This window comes from Lissotriton helveticus, chromosome 5_1 (genome assembly GCF_964261635.1).
Source record: "Lissotriton helveticus chromosome 5_1, aLisHel1.1, whole genome shotgun sequence".
NCBI lineage: Eukaryota > Metazoa > Chordata > Amphibia > Caudata > Salamandridae > Lissotriton > Lissotriton helveticus.
In genome coordinates this window covers 97,504,219-97,523,827 of record NC_136065.1, presented here as the reverse complement: position 1 = coordinate 97,523,827, position 19,609 = coordinate 97,504,219, and the positions used below count along the sequence as shown (strand labels likewise).

The following is a 19,609-nucleotide window of genomic DNA, read 5'->3' as shown; positions in this document are numbered from 1 at the left end:
AGTATTGATGGCTGAGTGCCCGTTCATTGCTATAAAACACTGTGCACCAGATCGTAGCTCTGTGCACCAGGCTCAGAGTTTGAACACTGCGAGAGCACGGTTAGGGGAGGAAGGGGACCGGTCAGAGGGGGCTAATGATCATGTTAGTTGAGGTCATTTGCCTCTGGTGTCTGGAGGTCCGTCCTATTATGGCTCTGAAATGGGCAAAGGACAAGTCTTTCTGCACTTGACTCCCAGTATAGCGAGGTCGATCAGTCAAATGTTTCTGATGGAGGTAGAGGGTGGGGCAAGTACTTAAAACTCAAAAATCAACCAGCGGACACAATTATGTTAAGTCTAGCCCAGTAGTTATTTATAGTAAGAAAGATAATATTTTAAGCTCTCGACAAAAAATACTACCCAGTTCAATAAAGGTATAATTACAGGGTTGCACTGTACGATCCCCAGAGTAGCGTATGTGATATGGGCATCGGCTTTAATAAAGCACCAACTCTGGGTTACCCAACTGGCTGCTGTACATATCAGTTCAATGGCGTTTGCCTCAAAGTGTTCACATGGGCAACAACTATATTGCAGACTGCAGACTGCAAATTTTGCTGCTGTGATACCTACTCGGTGGTGGCGTGCTAGGAGTATCTGTTCCTGTAGTAGCGGCTTCACTTGTGCAGGAGCTCCAAGGCAGTCTCATTTAAGTCAAGGACTGCTAGCGATAATCAGTTTATCAGGCCTCAATGGCGCCAATTGTCTTTGACAGCTGTGGCCTTCCAGGCCAGTTGCACACAGATGTTCGATGAAAGAAGTTTCAACTTCAAAGTTGAGTCTTCAACGAATGGTTGTAATTGTCAGCTGCGGCTGTACAGGATGGATCAGTGATCATTGGTGGTGGGTCTTCAAAGGCCAGTTCAGATGTCAGGCACAATGTTGATTCTCCTTTGAATGCTTTGGCACAGCTCACTATGGGAACTGCTCATGGGAACTGCTCATGAAAACTGTGAAACCCCTCACAACACAGATTGCTCCGGTCCTCTCTCCGGTTGGTAGTTTTTATTAAATGTAAAAAAAACACAAACAATAAAATCAAGACTTCTCTAAAGTGCTCCCTTGAACATGGTTGAGCCCACCCTGACCTTTAGGAGTTAGGGTGAATCCAATGATGAAGCATGACACTAATAGAGTAGGTCAGGGTTGTATATAAAAAGAGGATTTTTCTCTTCCCACCCCTGAATGCGGTGGAAGTATAGGCACTCCTTTCCCCTTTCTCCTTAATAATTACTCTCTGGAAGGGAGGGTACACATTTTGAGTTAAGATCACACAAGGTGTGTCACACTGTAACTTAGAGCAGGAGCCTGTGTGTTATCAGGTGAAGTATGTCACACTGCAGCTTAGAGCAGGAACCTGTGTGTTATCAGGTGAGGTATGTCACACTGTGGCTTCGAGCGGGAGCCTGTATGTCATCAGGTGCGGTATGTCACACTGAGGCTTAGATCAGGAGCCTGTGTGAGGTATGTCACACTGTGGCTTCGAGCGTGAGCCTGTATGTCATCAGGTGCGGTATGTCAGACTGTGGCTTAGAGCAGGAGTCTGTGTGGTATCAGGTAAGGTATGTCACACTGTAGCTTACATGGCAGAATCCGATGATCTATGTACTCGTCTGTTAATGAGGGGCTATCCAAGAAGAATGGTGAAAAGAGTTCAGAAAAGGGCCTGGTTCAGCCCATGTGAAGAGTTACTGTCTCTTCTTCTTTTTTTCCTCTCTTCTTCTTTTTTCCTTTTTCTTTTTCATACTTGGTGATAGTTTTTTCATTTCTCTCTCTATCTTTTTCTCAATCTGGATTTTCTTTTATTTCACTCTTTATCATCCTATTCTTCACCTTTTTTATGTAATGAACTTAGTTTTCTTAGCACTTGCATACCAATGGTTCATGTTACAGTCAATTGGTTATATTTTCATTCTATTTTATATCACTTATTCGTTAATGTTTTTAGTATACTCATTGTTTGCATACTAACTGTTCACATTAATTTTGCTCGGTTACTTTTAGAGTAGTTACATGGAATGGTAAAGGATTAAACAATCCTATAAAAAGGCAACGGGTATTATCCCATTTAGCTAATTTGAAGACTGATATAGCACTAATTCAAGAAACGCACTTATCTGATGCTGAAGTGTCTAAATTGAAGTGGTGTTGGATAGGTAATGATTTTTCTTCCCAAGCTTTAGGTAAGAAAAATGGAGTCTCTATTCTATGTCATAAAAAATATCAGGTGTCAGTCAACCATCAAGAGTGTGATTCAGAAGGTTGTTGGTTCATAGTCAGGCTCCTCTTAAATCAAATACCTTTAGTCCTTTTCAACGTCTATGCTTCAGTTACAGTTGATAATGTTTTTTGGACTCATATTTCTGAGAAACTCCTTTTGCTTGAAGATGAGTATATTATTTTTGGTGGCGATTGTAACCAGGTCTTTGACTCCATTTTGGGCGGACGTTCTTCAGTTAGATTTTCCAACACTAAGATGCATTCCCAATTTACTTCTACCATAAGCTGTAGATCCCTAGTTGATATTTGGAGACTTTGTAACCCTGACACCAGAAAATTCAGCTTTTATTCCCCCTCTTATCACTCACAATCTCGAATAGATTATCTCTTCTTTAGTAAATCCTTGTCTCAACAGGTTTCCCACTCCGAGATTGGATCCATTTTAATTTCGGATCAAGCTCCAGTTTTTGTTGATTTTTTTTTTTTTAAATCTTTTATTGTCGCAAGAACATAGATTATCATCACCAACAACTGTGCACATACGCGCCTACAACCCTGAGGCCGGCGTGAAAAGGTATCACATGTATGATCTTCAAAGATGTATTCTGCCCCATTCAGGTTTGCTTTATGTTAATGTTCAGGTATGGTGTTGGATCCCTATGTACATGTTAGACAAGTGCGTAATGAAAACTTGCATTTTGTTTTTTAGGTACAACGTATAAACAACTCAAAACGTGACTCCGTTATATCTCACAAAACTCACACCCTACATTGCAGTCTCAACGCTACCTTGGTGCATGTCACTCCCTCAAGTCAATGAAATCTATGCCCCACACCCAACCGCCCCCCGTCTATGTCCATTGTGCAGGCCCTCAGCTACACCCTTTGGCCATCACTCAATTTCCTCCTCCTCCTCTGAATCGTCAATATCACCCTCCGGCAAAGGGTCACAAATGTCCCCTCTGTATGCGTTCCAGGGCTGCCATATACCATTCCATTTACGCGGACTGGCTCTTGTTTTGTATACCGCCCTCTCCGTGAGCATGATCATGTCCATATTCCTACTCCATTGTGCCAGGGTGGGGAGCTCAACCGTCCCCCATTTTTGTGCAATGTCCCGTTTAGCTGTCATGAGGCCTATCGTGACCCACAACTTCCCGTAAAATGTTAAATCAGTAGGCCCCCACACATTGAGCAAGCACACCCGTGGGTCTAGTGTTAATGAGGTGTCAAGTGTTTGTGCGATGGTTCGGAGCACCCGCTGCCAATAACCCACGATGCTGGTGCAGCACCAGAGTGTGTGGATGAGGGTACCTTCCTCGCCACATCCCCTCAAACAGTACGGGTGATCCGCCCTCCGTAACTTATGTAGAGTGGTTCTCGTGTAATATATCCTATGTAGGATTTTTAACTGTACCAGGCGGAACCTAGCTGATATGCCAGCCTCGCGTGGGGAGGCAATAGCAGCGTTCCATTCGGAGTCGTCGAAATCGCCGACATCCTCCACCCATTTCTCTTTTAGTTTCTCCAATGGGTCAGTCATGTTGTAAGTAGCTTGCGGTAAGTTAATGATGTTGTTTTTTCTTGCATAAAATCTGTAAGCAGGCGGTCTTCGAGCGGTGAAGACTCTGGTGGTGTGATGTTCTGAGGGATCGCTGCTTGGAGGGCATGCCTAATTTGAATATATCTAAATAATTCATTGTCCCCCAATTCATATTGGTCCTGAAGGGACGTAAATGGAATCACCCCCTCTCTGGACCACATGTCTCCCACTGTTGATATCCCGATGTTGTCCCACTGGGTAAAGCCCTTAGTGTGCCGCAAGTGCCCTAGCGCTTTGGAGTCCCACAATGGAGTATGTTTCGTAATGATCCCTTCCCAGCGTAGTTTTGTGTGTGCCTTGAACCATAGCTGAACGGTGTGTTTAGTGGGTACTATCAATTTTTTCGCAACACCCTTGTGATACAGAGGCGCCAGTAGGGTGTGAGTGCCCAATTGTGTTCTGTCCGCCTGAAATGCCGGGTCGTCCTGTGGGGCGTGCATCCATTGATTAATAACCTTAAGTTGGGCCGCCCAGTAGTACAGTTGCATGTTAGGCAGTGCAATCCCGCCATCGAACCAGTTCCTATTGAGCTTTACGTGAGCTATTCGTGCTGGGCGGTTCCCCCATAGCAGAGTCGATATAATCGCTGTCACCTTCTGAAAGAAGCTGGCGGGTATGAGCATTGGGGTGTTTTCAAGTATATATAGAAAACGCGGCAGTGCCATCATTTTAAATAATGCTGCTCTGCCGAGCAACGTCAGTGGCAGCTCCTTCCAGTGTTGTACGTCATTGCGCAGCCGTACGAGAGGGGGTTGTAGATTAAGAGTAATGAAGTCTGTGGCCTCACGGGTAATATGTATTCCTAGATATTTAAAGGAAGCGCCCGCCATTTCCAGAGGGCAAGATTCCGGGGGGGCTGGGACCGGTCCCTTAAGCTCATAAAGTGTCGATTTCGACCAATTGATAGTATAGCCGGATAGTCGCCCGTGGGAGTTGCACAGCGTGAGGAGGCCCGGAAGGCTATTAGCTAGGTCTGTGAGGTAAATCAACATGTCGTCCGCGTATAAGGACACCCTGTCTTCCCACCCATCTTCCCATTTAATCCCTCTCAATAGTGGCGTCTTTCGAATAGTAACTGCCAGCGGCTCTAGGACCAACGCAAATAGGAGGGGTGAGAGCGGGCAACCCTGCCTAGTCCCTCGCGCCAAACTGATCTCACGCGATATGTGTCCATTGGCCACTACTCGCGCCACTGGGTCTTTGTACAATAGTTTAATCCATGCGATAAAGATGGGCCCAAATCCCATGCGGGTGAGTACTGCGAACAGGTAGTTCCATTCCACCATATCGAACGCCATTTTGGCATCTAGGGACAGGATTGCAGCTGGTTCCTTCAACAGCGAGGCTCTTGCCACTACTCCCTGCACTCTACGAAGATTCAGTGCCGTGCTTCTGTGTGGCATAAATCCAGATTGGTCCGGGTGGATCAGCTGGGTTAAGCACGGCATGAGTCTGTTTGCTAACAATTTCGCTAGAATTTTCGCTTCAGGGTTCAGGAGTGAGATAGGCCTATAAGACGTAGATTCGTTGGGCGGTTTACCCGGTTTCGGAATGGCCACTATGGCCGCCATCCGCTGGTCTGGGGGCAATGTACCCTTCCCTCTACTCTCCTCGAACATCTGAAGAAGGGGAGCACTCAGATATTCTGACATAGTTTTAAACCACTCAATGGGTATCCCATTTGGGCCTAGAGCCTTGCCCGAGTGGAGTGCATTTATAGCCAACTGAATTTCATCAGTCGTCAGAGCGGCATCAAGGTCTTTTGCCGCCTCCTCCGTCAGTGTAGGTACGGAGACTTGATTCAGAGCCTCCCGAGCCTCCTCCTCGGTCCCAAGTACCGTGGGGGTATAGACCTCAGAAAAGTAATCGGCCAATACCTCGACAATGTCTTCCGGCCTGGTATGCACTGTCCCATGTGTGTCCGTAATTTGCCAAATATTCCTGTTACCCCCCTGTTTTCTATCGAGCCATGCCAGGAGTTTGCTAGCTTTATCCCCAATATCGTACACCCTATGTTTGGTGGCTGCGATATCTGCCAAGGTTAAATGTCTCAGGTGGTCTTCGAGGCGACGCTGATGTAATTGCAGTGAGTGTAGTGTGTCATCCGATGGATCCGCCATATGAACAGCGTTGGCCCTTTCTAAATCTAATTCCAATTATGAAGCTTCCCTCCCTTGCGTTCTCTTATGGTGTGTGATTGTTGCAATGGCTTGCCCTCTGAATACTGTTTTATAAGCCTCCCATAGCACTGAAGGCGATGTGACCGAAGACCGATTTTCTTCAAAATAATATCTGGTAACTTTTTTTAATTCCGTACTAATAGATGGAATCTTAAGATATCCTGGGAAGATTGGATAGACCCTCTTGCGTGTTTTCCCTAAACTAGACACAGTCAAAGTAATCGGTGAATGGTCCGATATACCCCTCGGTTGTATCTGCGCTTCGTCTATGGTAAGAAGCCTGTGTCCTAATGTGAGGAAGTAATCTATCCGTGAGAGGCTGTTGTGTGTAGCCGAGTAGTAGGTGTATTGCTGTTGTTCTGGATGTAGCAGGCGCCACACGTCCGTCAACCCTTGTGCTTCCAGAAAACTATGAAATTTATTGGGACCTCCCGTGTGCGTCCGTATTGGGAATCTGTCAAGAGTGTTATGTAGTAATGCGTTAAAGTCTCCCCCAATGATTAAGTCTCCGTCAGGGAGACTCAAGAGGAACCTGCCGAGGTCTGGCAGCGCTATGGTATGCAGCGCCGGCGGAATGTAGACCGACACCACATTCAATGGTTTGCCTTCCCATTGGCCATGAACCGCCGCAAAGCGGCCCTGATCGTCTGTCTTGGTGGATTTCACAATGTATTGGGAGGAGGTTCGTATCAGTATGCCAGTACCGCGGGATCCCGAGGTGAAGTCTGCGTGTGCAATCACGCGGTAGCCCCGTCTATCCATCGCCCGTGTGGCCGTACCCACTAAGTGTGTCTCTTGTATCAGAACCAGGGCAGGACCCAACCTCTTAATTCCTTGCATAACCAGGCCTCTTTTGATCTTATCGCCCAGTCCCCTGACGTTCCACGACATGATTTGTAGTGGGGTTATCGGGGCGAGGTTATCTATTCTGGCCATGGCGGTGGCTTGTTATGTGGCCCAGGTAATGTCCCCGGGATCATTCCCTTCCATATCCCTTGGAAATTATTGATGTGAGGGTTAGCCCAGCTCTGCCTGCATGTGGCAGTGTGTCTGTGAAGGAGCAAAGCAGGTTGAGCGCCAGCGTGCCTATTGTCGTGTGCCTGCACGTGAGTCTTGTGACATTGTGTGTTGATAATACCGTAGTACATAGTGTGAGTGTGAGTCAAACATGGAACCTTGAGGACCAACTGGGCCCAAGTCTGAGCCCTGAAACTACCTGTGAAACGAGGAACCCTCCAACCCCCAACTCCCCCCTCCCTGCCCCCCTGCTAAACGGACTTGAAACTGCCCGCCCCCCCAACTCAGCAGAGTGCCTAACCCAAACCCAAAACACAGTACTTGCTCGCTGGGGTGAAGGACTCTCCGGAGTCAGCGGCCCCTCAGCCATTCCACGGAGGACCTCCGCCCAGTGTCCTTGGCGGTCCACCCAGCCAGAGTTACAATTGGATGAGCATTGTAATCACGGGAAGTCATTGTTCTTCATTGTCTGCACGTTCATGAACCTCGCTCAGAGGTGAACTCCGGCCCGCATCTTCCCCGGACATCTGGGAGCTTGGACGCGTGTCGTGATTCCGGTGTCTGTTCGGTCTATTGGAGCGGCGAGGCAGGCCCGTTGTTCTCCAGCCCTCCAGCCAATCGTGAGCCGCCTCCGGGGTATCAAAGAACCAAGTTCTATTGTCCGCCACTATTCTTAGTTTAGCCGGGAAAAGCATTGCATAGGGGATGTCTCTCGCTCGCAGTTCCTTTTTAACCTCAAAGAACGTCCTCCTCCTGCTCGCGACCTCAGCCGTATAGTCTGGAAAGAACGCTAGTGTGGAATTTTGAACTTTGATTGGGGGTGAGTTCCTTGCCGCCTGCAAGATCGCATCCCTGTCTCTGAAATTGAAGAGGCGGGCAATGATCGGTCTCGGGGATGCTCCTGTTTTTGGCCGACCCCCAGGGACTCGGTGAGCTCTTTCCACCGAAAAGAATGCGGAAAGACCCCTGGGCTTAAGTTCTTGTTGGATTAAGTCTTCCACATATAGGTCCATAGCTCTAGTGTCTTCCGATTCTGGAACCCCAAGTATGCGGATGTTGTTCCGTCTTGAGCGCCCTTCCTGCTCGTCCAGTTTGTCACGCAGTTCTTTATTCTCTTTCGAGATCCGCTCCACACTGATTTGCAGTTCTGAGACGTCTTCCACTAGAGACTTTGTGACCACCTCCATCGAGTTCACTTTTTCCGACATTTTGTGGAAGTCTGCTCTTATCAGTGTAATCTCAGTCGATATTGACCCCACTGTCGCTTGGACCTGTGTCAGAGCCCGCATCACGTCTTCCAAAGTCGCCTTCTTTCCCCCCGTCGTGTCGGTCGTCTTGTTCGCCGGTATTTTCGCGTCTGTTGGGGAGGATAATGTTTTATCAAATGCGTACTTCTCGAGTCTTGACTGCGTGTTTCCACCCTTTGTCCCTTTACCCGCCATGCCAACCGCTGCCGCAGCGGTAAACCACTGAGGAGCAGGAGCTAGGAATCTTGCGTCAATTGTAGGTATTCCCGGCGAGGGCTCGCAGTGCTCCAATGGGTTATTGATGCGTGTGGGTCCAGCCGTTGGATGGACCCTCAGTCGTCGCCGTCACTCTCCCCTCCATGTATGCCACTTTATTGAAGGGTCATGCTCTTCGGGCCGGCATGTCGTGAGGCTCGCCAGGGCAACGAGCTGGTGCAGGTCATCCGTGGCCAAGCAGCCTGGGAACACTCACCCACAGATGTCGCTCTCACCGCACTCCTTTCAGGCCGCTCACTAATTTGGCCCCAGTCCGGAGCACTCTGGCCACCACAGCGGTGTGCCCACCGGCCGCCGCTATCAATGTCCCTCCGCCACCGCGCTCTGCAGCGGTCACTCCAACGACACAGTTCACTTCCTAGGCGGGCGAGGCAAGGGTTAACGGCACTGCACTTTCGCGGCTATATACCAGGCAGGGTGTGCGGCGTGGGGCCTTGGATAACTGGGCCCCCGCCGGGACCGCTCTCACCTGCAGCGGCGAAGGGGCCGGAGCGGCGTCTCGGCGAACCCCCCCGCCAGGCCTCTCAATGTCCGGGCAAGGACTCCCTATCGGCCCCCACGGTGTAATCAGGGCACCTCGCTGGGGCTCACTCGCCGTCCTCCGCCCCGAGCTGCCGGGGAGTCCAAGATGGCGGGGCCGTGTTCTGACTCGGCTGGTCTGTCTGGCACTGTGGAGCGGTCCCGGGTGCTCCCCGGCTTGTATCGGGTTTCCGCAGACGGCAGAAGTTCTCCGGGCCACAGGTAACCGGACTCCGACGTGCGCCACGGTCTGTAAATACCTCTCGCCCTCGGAGCCTCACCAACCGCGGTCTCTTCCGGTGCCTTCGTGCCCAGCCCGATGCACTTCCTGTCGGGTCCCGGAGTCACTCAGCCTCCCAGCTTCAGTTCCCTTCCATTGCCTGAGCGAGTAGTGCGGCCAACTCCGCTTCCCTGCGTCGGATTTTCGTTGCTGTTGCTGGCGGGTGTGCCGCCCGGTCCCGGGCTTCAGTACCTGCCCGCAGGGTAATGGTATTGATCGGATCAGTAGTCGGATTTACGAAGGGGCCGCGTCAACCTCGGAGCTTGCCCTCTAAGCTGCCGCCATCTCCGGCTGCTAGCCACGCCCCCGTTTTTGTTGATTTTGATTTGTTACCCTTTACTTCTCATCTAAGAAGATGGCGTTTCAATAAGTCCTTATTATCTGATCCAAAATTCTCAAGCCAATTCTACTCCTTTGCTTCTGAATTCTTTTCCCTCAACTCTACTCCAGATTCTACTCCTGTAATGATCTGGGACCCCTTTAAACCCGCTGCTAGGGTTTTATTATAAATTTTGTTTCTCAAAAAAAGAAATCTTTTGAAGCCCACACTTCCCAATTACTCGCTGAGATCAAACAACTTGAGCATACTTATTACCACTCACACACGGATTCTTCTTTAAAAAATCTTATTGTCTCAAAATTCAAATTTAATAAATCTTCCACTGAAGCTGCTTCTTCATATCTTTTAAAGAGCATTGCATGTTATTATGGAGGTCAAAATAAAATGGGGAAATTATTAGCAAATTATTTGAAAATACGATGTGATCAAACTAAGATTGAGTCTATGTGAAATTCTGCGGGTATTTCTTAAATCAAAGATAATTATATTTTAAACAAATTTATTTCCTTTTATAAGACTTTATACACTCCTGAATCCCTACCGTCTTTAACCAATCTCTCTACTTTCTTCCAATCAATTGACCAACCTCCATCTCATAATACTGATTTTATGTCTTTAGAAACAGATATCACTCTCTCTGAAATTACTCATGTACTGGCAGATGCCAGGACGTGCTCTGGCATATGCTGGACCAGCTCTGTGGAACTCCCTCCCCCTCACATTAAAACAAATAACCAATCACTTATCCTTCCGCAAATCCCTTAAAACATATCTCTTTAACAGTACTTAAACCCCCTCCCTTCTTCCAGCAACTTTTTCCTAATGACTTGGCACAGTCCTTGTTTCCCTCTGAAAGGCAAAGCGCGGAGATACCCCTTCGGGGGTTTATTCATGCGCTATAGAAGCATATAAAATAAATAAAAATAAATAAAATGCATCAAAGTAAATACCGGGAGCAAATGGGCAGATTCTCAGAATCTGCACCTTTGCTCCCGGTATTTTTGCACTTGGGATGCATCATCCCAAATGCAAAAATCGCAATTTAAGGAATCTCTAAATTGAGATTCCTTAAATTCCGATTGCATTTAAGGAATCCCAAATTGAGATTCCTTAAATGCAATGCATGAAAGTAAAAAAAATAGCGAATTCGCTAATAGGGGGAGCAAATTACCATGAAGTTGGACTTCATGGTAATTTGCTAAAACTTTGAAAAAAGCACTTTTGTGCATTTTTCAAAGCTTCATGTTGCGCACACACATGCCCTTAGGGCATGTGTGTTTGCAACATATGTGCATAGATCAATTTCAGGGGTGCAACAGGGTGTCATTTTGACACCCTTGCACCCTTGAAATTGCATGAGCAGTTTGCGAGTACCTACTGGTACTCGCTAATTGCTCATGCAATCTCCAATACATTCCTATGGGCAAGTAGGCCCATAGGAATGAATGGGACAGCATTCCTTAATTGCGACTAGCAATTTGCGAGTAGCAATTAAGTAATGTTAAGGAATCGCTATTTTAGTAGCGATTCCTACATGCATAGACTTTTGCTATTTCTAAATAGCAATTCCTTAAAAATCGCTATTTAGGAATAGCAAAAGGCTACGTTGATGCATATGCCAGGTAGTCTCTGTTCTAAAAAGAGGGAAAGCACCTGGTCCAGACGGATTTACTGTTGAATTTTATGCACATTTTGCTAATCTTCCACGCCTTTTATTACTTTTTAATTCGTTTATTACAACTTGTGCCTCTTCTGGTACCTTTCAAGAAGCTATGATCTGTTTAATACCCAAAGATAGTAAGGACCCTTCGCTTAGTCAATCTTGATTATAAGATTTGTGCAAAAATCCTTTTCCTTTGAATTTACCCTATTTGACCTAATCTTTTTGGTCCTGAACAATCAGGCTTTTTTAAATGTCTTTTAGCATCCGATAATTCCAGAGTCTTTTTTAATATTCTCAGTGAAACTTCCTCTCTTGATTACCCTATTGCTGCTATAGCGCTGGACGCTGAGAAGGCATTTGATAGAATTGGTTGGGATTTCATGTTTCAGGCGCTACATTGGATGGGGTTTCCTCCTAAATTAATATCTTTTATTTCATAATTGTATACCGGTCCTAAAGCTGGCATCTTTGTTAATGGGGACATTTCTGACTATTTTCTGCTTTTCAGGGGAGTACGTCAGGAATGCCCCCTTTCTCCTCTTTTATTTATAATAGCATTGGAACCCTTTTTAACTAAAATTAGTCAGGATGCTCAAATTACTGTTTTTTGACTTGATTCTACCCATGTTAAAATGTCTGTTTATGCAGATGATATTATTTTATATTGTTCTAACCCTTCTACGTCCATTCCTGCTTTTATGAAGCAGGTTGATATATTTTCTCAATTATCCGGTTATCGTCTCAATTCTCCCTCTTAATGTGCTTTGCCTTAAACATGATTTCATTTCTACTGGTTTTTCTTGGAACACCTCTAAGATAAAATATCTCGGCTTGTGGTTCTCTTCTAATATTCCCGAAATGCTACAGCTCAATTTTACTCACATAACCAAAACTTTATCTGACTCTATTGATCGCTGGTACCCACTTTTCCTCTCCTGGTGGGGACGTCTAGATTCTATCAAGATGATGCTTTCTCCTTTAATTTTATACGTCTTTCCATGATTCCTGTAAATATACCTTGATTATACTTTAAAAAAAACTGATTCTCTTTTAACAAAATTTCTTTGGAAAAATAAATCTCTTCGAATAGCTCTTTCCACTCTGAAGACGTATGACACCTCAGGCGGTCTTAAATTTCCCGATTTTAAAAAATATCATTATGCCTTCTCTTTAAAACAATCTTCCTGTTGGCTTTCTCTTGATCAGTATATATACCCGCCAATCTGGTTGACTATAGAAAAGTATTTTATGTCACCTTTCAATTTTCAAGAATCTCTTACTTTTACTAACAATATTTCTTCTTTTTGAACTCCAATCATCTCTCACACCCACAAAATTCTCGCTCCATTATTACCCTCTACTTATCCAGCATATTCTTCATTACATCAACAACCCATTTGGCACAATGGATTATTACGCATTAAGAATCGTACCATTTACTGGAAATCTTGGAGGAGTAAGGGATTACTTTAGTTCTCACAACTAGTACGTAACAATATCCCTTTTTTGATCTTCTAGCACAATTTTCTTTACCCTTCTTCCTGTAAATCTCAATATGATCTCTTGTTCCCCTCGATTTCCCAGTACCTTCGTTCATTATCGTCATTGTCTTCTCCATCATCCAGCTGCTCCTTGCTATTTCCCTTGCTTTCTACTTCTTCCTCTGCTTCATCTTTTTATAAATCCCTATCTCTTTCTTCTGATCGGAGCAAAATAAAAGCTGAATTGGCTTTGGAAAAAGATCTTACACAATGTTGGACAACTCCTTTTTGGGATAAGATATGGCTTAAAATTCATAAGACCTCTAGAGCCGCTAATACTTCTCAAACCCTTTATTTTGTCTATCAACGTGTTTTATTTACTCCCACAAAATTAGCCCCCTTCTCTAAAAATTCTACCCCTATTTGTTGGTCCTGACCTTGCACCAATGTTTATCTCGAACACATGCTATTTGATTGTACTCCCATTCACCACTTTCAGCAATTGGTTTGGACTCAGATGAATACAATTTTTAATAAAAAAATTCCCTTTTCCCCTTCCAACATACGGTGTGTTATTAGGTGAGGTATGTCACACTGTGGCTTAGAGCAGGAGCCTGTGTGTTGTCAGGTGAGGTATGCCACACTGTAGCTTAGAGCAAGAGCCTGTGTTATCAGATGAGGTATATCACACTGTAGCTTAAAGCAGGAGCCTGTGTGTTATTAGGTGAGTAATGTCACACTGTAGCTTGGATCAGGAATCTGGGTGTTATCGGGAGAGGTAAGTCACTCCGTGGTTTACATCAGGAGCCTGTGAGTTACCCCAGTCAGACCCAGCCATATGCAAATCAGTCTTGACCCTGTGCCTCATGGGAACAGTCCAGTCCGATCTGCCAAGCCAGGTCCTCCCTGGACCAAAAACAAGTATCCTGGGACCGGTTTCAGGGTAACACCCCATATCAGCCAGGCTAGCTTGAATCCAGTGACAAATTGAGCAAGGGACCCATGTCTGGGAATACCCTGCCAACTTAGGGCAAACAAAGCAAACACAAGGAGATGACGGACGGAGCACTGAAACGTTTCAGACCCTCACTCCCAGTCACAAATCTGGGTTGAATCCATCATCGTTCTTTAGCTCACTTTGCCACCCCAGTTCAGACCCAGCCATATGCAAATCAGTCTTGACCCTGTGCCTCATGGGAACAGTCCAGACCGAACTGCCAACACTGTAAATTGCAGCAGGAGCCTGTGTGCTATACGATGAGGTACGGCTCACTGTAGCTTAGAGCAGGAGCTTGTGTGTTATTGGGTGAGGTATGTGACACTGTAGCTTAGAGCAGGAGCCCATGTGCTATCAGATAAGGTACGGCACACTGTAGCTTGGAGCAGGAGCCTGTGTATTATCAGGTCAGGTACGTCACACTGTAGCTTAGAGCAGGAGCCTGTGTGTTATCAGGTGAGGTATGGCAGATTGTGGATTAGAGCAGTAGCAGGACGCTGTGTGTTTTCAGGTGAGGTATGTCACATTGTGGATTAGAGCAGGATCCTGTGTGTTATCACTGGCTCCACACAGGCTCCTGCTGTAAGCTACAGTGTGATATACCTCACCTGTTAACACATAGGCTCCTGCTCTGAACTGCAGGGTGACGTACTTCACCTGATAACTCACAGGCTCCTGCTCTATGCCACAAAGTGACATACCTCACCAGATAACACACAGGCTCCTTCTCCCACGCTACAGTGTGACATACCTCACCAGCCCTGAATTGGATCCGATAGTTCCTCAACGGAAGAAGCCAAAGGATCAGACTACCACCCTTCCTGTCCGATCCCACGACACTCACCTGCGGAGTCCCACAGGGGTCATCACTGAGCCCGAACCTCTTCAACATATACATGGCCCCCCTTGCAGCTATTGTACGACAACACGGCCTTAACATTAACCTGGGCGTAGTTCGCGTAGTCGCGCTACGCGTAGCTACATGAAGTGCACCTTTCAGTACGTCGCGCTACGCGTAGCTACTTGAACTGCGTAGTGCGGTAGGGAAATGCTGTTCGCAATGATTGCACAGTGCCAGATGCTTGCCCACACTGTGCAATCATTGCAAATGGCATCGTGCACAGTGCAAGCGGTCGTTTTCTGCTGCTCGAGTAGATTTGTACTCGAGCGGCAGCTTTCTCAACGCGGACTGGTAGTTTCTCATCGCGAGCATACGCGACCACTCGCAATGAGAAACCTGACCTCCCCGCGTTGAGAATCTCGCCGCAAGGTTTATTTTCCACACTCGCGATCGGCAACTTGATGTTGCCGATCACAAACGAGGAAAAAGTCTCGCCGGGATGTTGATTTTGCTCGCTCGTGGTCACCAACTTGACATTGAGGACCGCGTGTGAGCAAAAAATGCCCGCTACGCGTTTTTGCACTGTGCTACGTGCGATTCATGTAGCACATAGTTGCGCTCGCTACGCACACTCCGCAAACATTGCATAGTTTTCCGCCCAGGCCTGCTCAACATCGTATCCTACACCAACAACATCCAGCTCATCCTCTTCCTCACCAAAGACCCCAACACCGCCAAACTCAACTTTCAGAAAGGAATGCAAGATGTCGCAGCCTGGATGACCAACAGCTGCCTGAAGCTCACTGCCAAGAAGACAGAAGTCCTATCCTTGGAATCACCCTCTCAGCATGGGACAGCGCGTGCTGGCTGTACGCCCTCGGAAGCTCACCTACCCTCTCAGACCACACCAAACACCTCAGCATCGTACTCAAACTCATCACTCACCATGAACTAACAGGCCAATGCCGTCACATCCAGCTACTTCAACATCCTCCGCATCCTTCGCAATCCTTCAAATGAATCCCCCTGAGTCAAGGAAGACAGTCACTCATGCAATCATAACCAGCAGACTGGACTATGGGAACATGCTCTACGCCGGCATCAACAAGTCCCTACTCAGCAAAATCCAGACAATAAAGAACACCGCCTCCAGACTCGTGCCAGGGACAGACTAATTTGCATATAGCCAGGTTCTGAACTGGGATGGTGCAGTGAGCTAAAAAACGGTGATGGATCAAGCCCTGATCTGTTGACTGGGTAGGAGTGTTCTGATTAACTCAGATACTCTGTCCATCACCACCCCCTTTTTGTAATTATCCAGACTCGTGCTCGGCATCCCCCAGCACAAACATATCAGCCAACACCTACGAAGACTCCATTGGCTCCCCGTGAAGAAAAAAGTCACCTTCAAAATCTTCATTCACGCCTACGAATTCTTACACAACAACGGACCCAAATACCTCAATGTTAGACCTGGCACCATTGGCGTGGGTCTCCCTTCTATTTTTTCGCTTTTGTCTCCTCTGTGTTTGCTCGTATTAGATGCTCTGGGCGCTGTGCCATTGCCATTCAGTGCTACAGAGCGAATGCTCCGTATTGTAAATTGACTGTATGAACTGGTATAATCCTAATTGACCCAAGGAACATGATAGGAAAGTCGGATTTAGTATGCCTGAGCTCCAAATATTAAAGTGCATCTTTTAGTGACAATTATTTTTATATTCTGTGTTTAAAACCACCACTTTTGGGAAGTAGGTATTTTCTTGCCTAAGCCTTCTCGTGTGCTCTGCTGTTATGTGTATTGGTGGTCTGGTTTTGGAGCGTCAGGGCAGGGTGAGGACGACCTGGATTGAATGGAGAGATCTGCAGTTGGAGTATGGGGAGGGGTGACTCTTTGATCTGAGCAGGGTTGTGCCTGGCAAGGTGAATGATGGCTCCACCTCCCTCTGTGCATCTGATAGCAGACCCCCTCTTCCTCAAAGGCAGGATGCAGCCTCGTAAATAAAGTGCTCCAGGGCTACCCCAAACTGGTTCTGGCTGGGTTCAGTGATTTGTGACTTTTTGAGAACAAAGACTTTTGGGGTATAAAGATCTGTGCTGAAACCCCTACACGGTGTGCTACTTCTAGATGTCAAGACAAATCTCTGTCCGTGTAACTAGAGGGAAAGGACTTTAAAACTTTTATCCATCTTGCTGAAGCAACAACCCAAGGAACTGATTTGAGCTTGCCTCCTGCTGAAGTCTCAGGGACATTAAACTTCACCCATCAGCCGCCTGGATTCCTATTTGAGGGGAAATCTACTCGCAAGTGAGGCCTCTGAGTATTCCAGAGCCTCTGGTTCTACTGCGGGGAACGTGGGCTGAAAGTCATCGCATCGCTATTGTGGGTCACTGCAGCTAAGGAGCTGATGCCGCTGAGAGCCTGCGTTTGCCTGTTTTACCGAAGTCATCGTTATCGCTATTGTGGGCTGCCGCAACTAATGAGCTGTTGCCGCTGACAGCCCGCATTTGCCTGTGTTACCAAAGTCATCGCATCGCTATTGTGGGCCGCTGCAGTTGAGGAGCTGTGCCGCTGAGTGCTCGCATTTGCTCTGCTACGAGAATCATCGCTATCACTATTTTGGGCCGCTGCAGCTGAGGAGCTGTGCCCCTGAGTGCCTGCATTTGCCGTCCTACGAGAATCATCACTATCGCTAGTGTGGGCCGCTGCAGCTGAGGAGCTGTTCCGCTGAGTGCGCGCACTAGTCACCACTTTGAGGATCGTGTTATCACCTGCGTGTGCCGCTGGGTGCCAGCCTTTAAGCCCCGTCCCAGGATTACCGTGAGTGCTCGCCGCAAACCGCTACAGCTGGGAGCTGTGGCCGCTGCGAGTCCGCCTGTCATCACGAGACCCCGGCCTCGAACTAAGTTTGTTTCACACACTTTTGAGTGCTTTTATTGCTTTTTAAGTGAATCTGTATTTACGTGCGTTGTGGCTTCTTGATCGCTTTTGACCCTTGTGTTGATCTTATATAAAGATACTTATTTTTCTATAGCTACTTGTGTGGTGTCCCTTTATAGTGTCTTCACTGCATTTTTGTGTATGGCCATAAATGCGTCACACACTTCCTCTGAGATAGGCCTGTCTGCTCGTGCTACGTTACCACAGGGTTGAGCAGGGGTTATCAAAGGGTGTGGCCCCCTTGCTCTGATTTAGGAAGAAGGATCCTATTTGGGCCTCGGCGCCAGCCACTGCCAACTAGAGATCCCCATTTCTAACACTCAAAAACAGAATTAACTTCCACGTACCCTAAAGGAGCCTCCGATCTTCCAACCTCACACGGCCGATACCACACGCATTCACTGAGTCAGAGCAGGCGGAAGATCCTTCTCTCACATTTAAACAGAATAGGAAACCGCAAAACCATACGCACACTGAATAGTGTATGTGACACACCTCCCTCAATTTGAAGACACTGGTCCTCAAATTTTAATTCCTCCTATATACAATCTAACAATGAGCATTATACTCTCACAGTGTGCAACACCACAGCCCCTGCTGTTTCAAATCGGCGGTCAGGATGACCAACATACACATTGCCAACTGTAGGTTGCACCACCCAATTCAAATGTTCAACAATAAATAATTTTACGAATATCCATCCAGTGTTGATAATGTTAAAAAATATTCATTCTTAATTTTATTCGAAATTAGACACCAAGGGCCCGATGTAGGTAAATCTAATTTACCACTTCTAAAATACCGAATCATACCGATTCGGTATTTAAGAAGTGGTAAATTAGAGGGGGGGAAATGTAGGTAATTCTGATTCGGTAAATACCGAATCTGTAAGATTCGGTATTTACCGATTCTGTAAATACCGAATCGGTATCCCCCATTGATTCCTATGGGCCTTGAAGCCCATAGGAATCAATGTGGAATACCGAATCGGTATTTACCGATTCGGTAATTACCTATTCTTGCAAGGGTGCAGGGGGTGTCACTTTGACACCCTCTAGCACCCCAATTACAGGCTTGTGTGCCATGTGGCACACAGACATGCCCTAAGGGCATGTCTGTGTGCCACATGGCACTGGTGTGCATGCACAGATGTGCATGCACACCTGGATTCGGTATTTTACCACCCAATTGGATTGGGTGGTAAAATACCGACTCTTGAAGGCCTGTGGCACTCTTCAGAGTGCCACCTACATCTCTATTTACCGATTCTGTACATTTACCGATTCGGTATTTTACCGAATCGGTAAATGTACAGAATCGGTAAAATTACCGAATCTGTACTTATGTAGCCCCCTACATAAGAAAACCGTAATACCGGTCGGAAACGGCCGAATTCGGCCGTTTCCGACCGGTATTAGGGCTCCTACATCGGGCCCCAAGTAGCCAACGAGTTCGTTCGATACAAGAACTTCGTCAGGGCTGTAAAAACATATTAAAAACATATATATAATATAATATATTATCTATAAACATATAGCAATATATTCAATATCATATACAAAGACAGAAGACATTATTTAAAATTATTAGCCTAAGAGCCACTATTCCGAGTCTAAATATGGTGTTTGATCAACATGTGCTAATGGCACAGATCGACTAGCTCATAATTTACCTTGAAATCCAAAGAAAGACACGATTTTGATGTTCATACAAAAAGGTGCTTGCAGCCAAGTCCTGGAATTAACTGCCGGCAGACATCAGACGCATCCCGTCCCTGAACACCTTCTAGAAGGCCCTGAAGACATGGCTCTTTGGCTAACAGATCTGCATGAGGGCCATAGTAGTATACACCTACAGCGTATCCTTCTGGGTGAACACAGCCAGTGTCCTGGCAGCCAAGGGCAGTCCGCACCCCCCAAATCTTTTCCCAAGGGCTGAATCTTCCTGGCCCCACTTCTTTTACAT

General features: G+C 46.7%; 1 protein-coding gene across 1 annotated transcript in view; it reads left to right on the top strand.

Annotated features, from left to right (window-relative positions):
• Positions 1–19,609, top strand: part of LOC144754212 (E3 ubiquitin-protein ligase TRIM11-like) — a 154,703-nt gene that overhangs the window by 70,117 nt on the left and 64,977 nt on the right. The window lies entirely within an intron of this gene.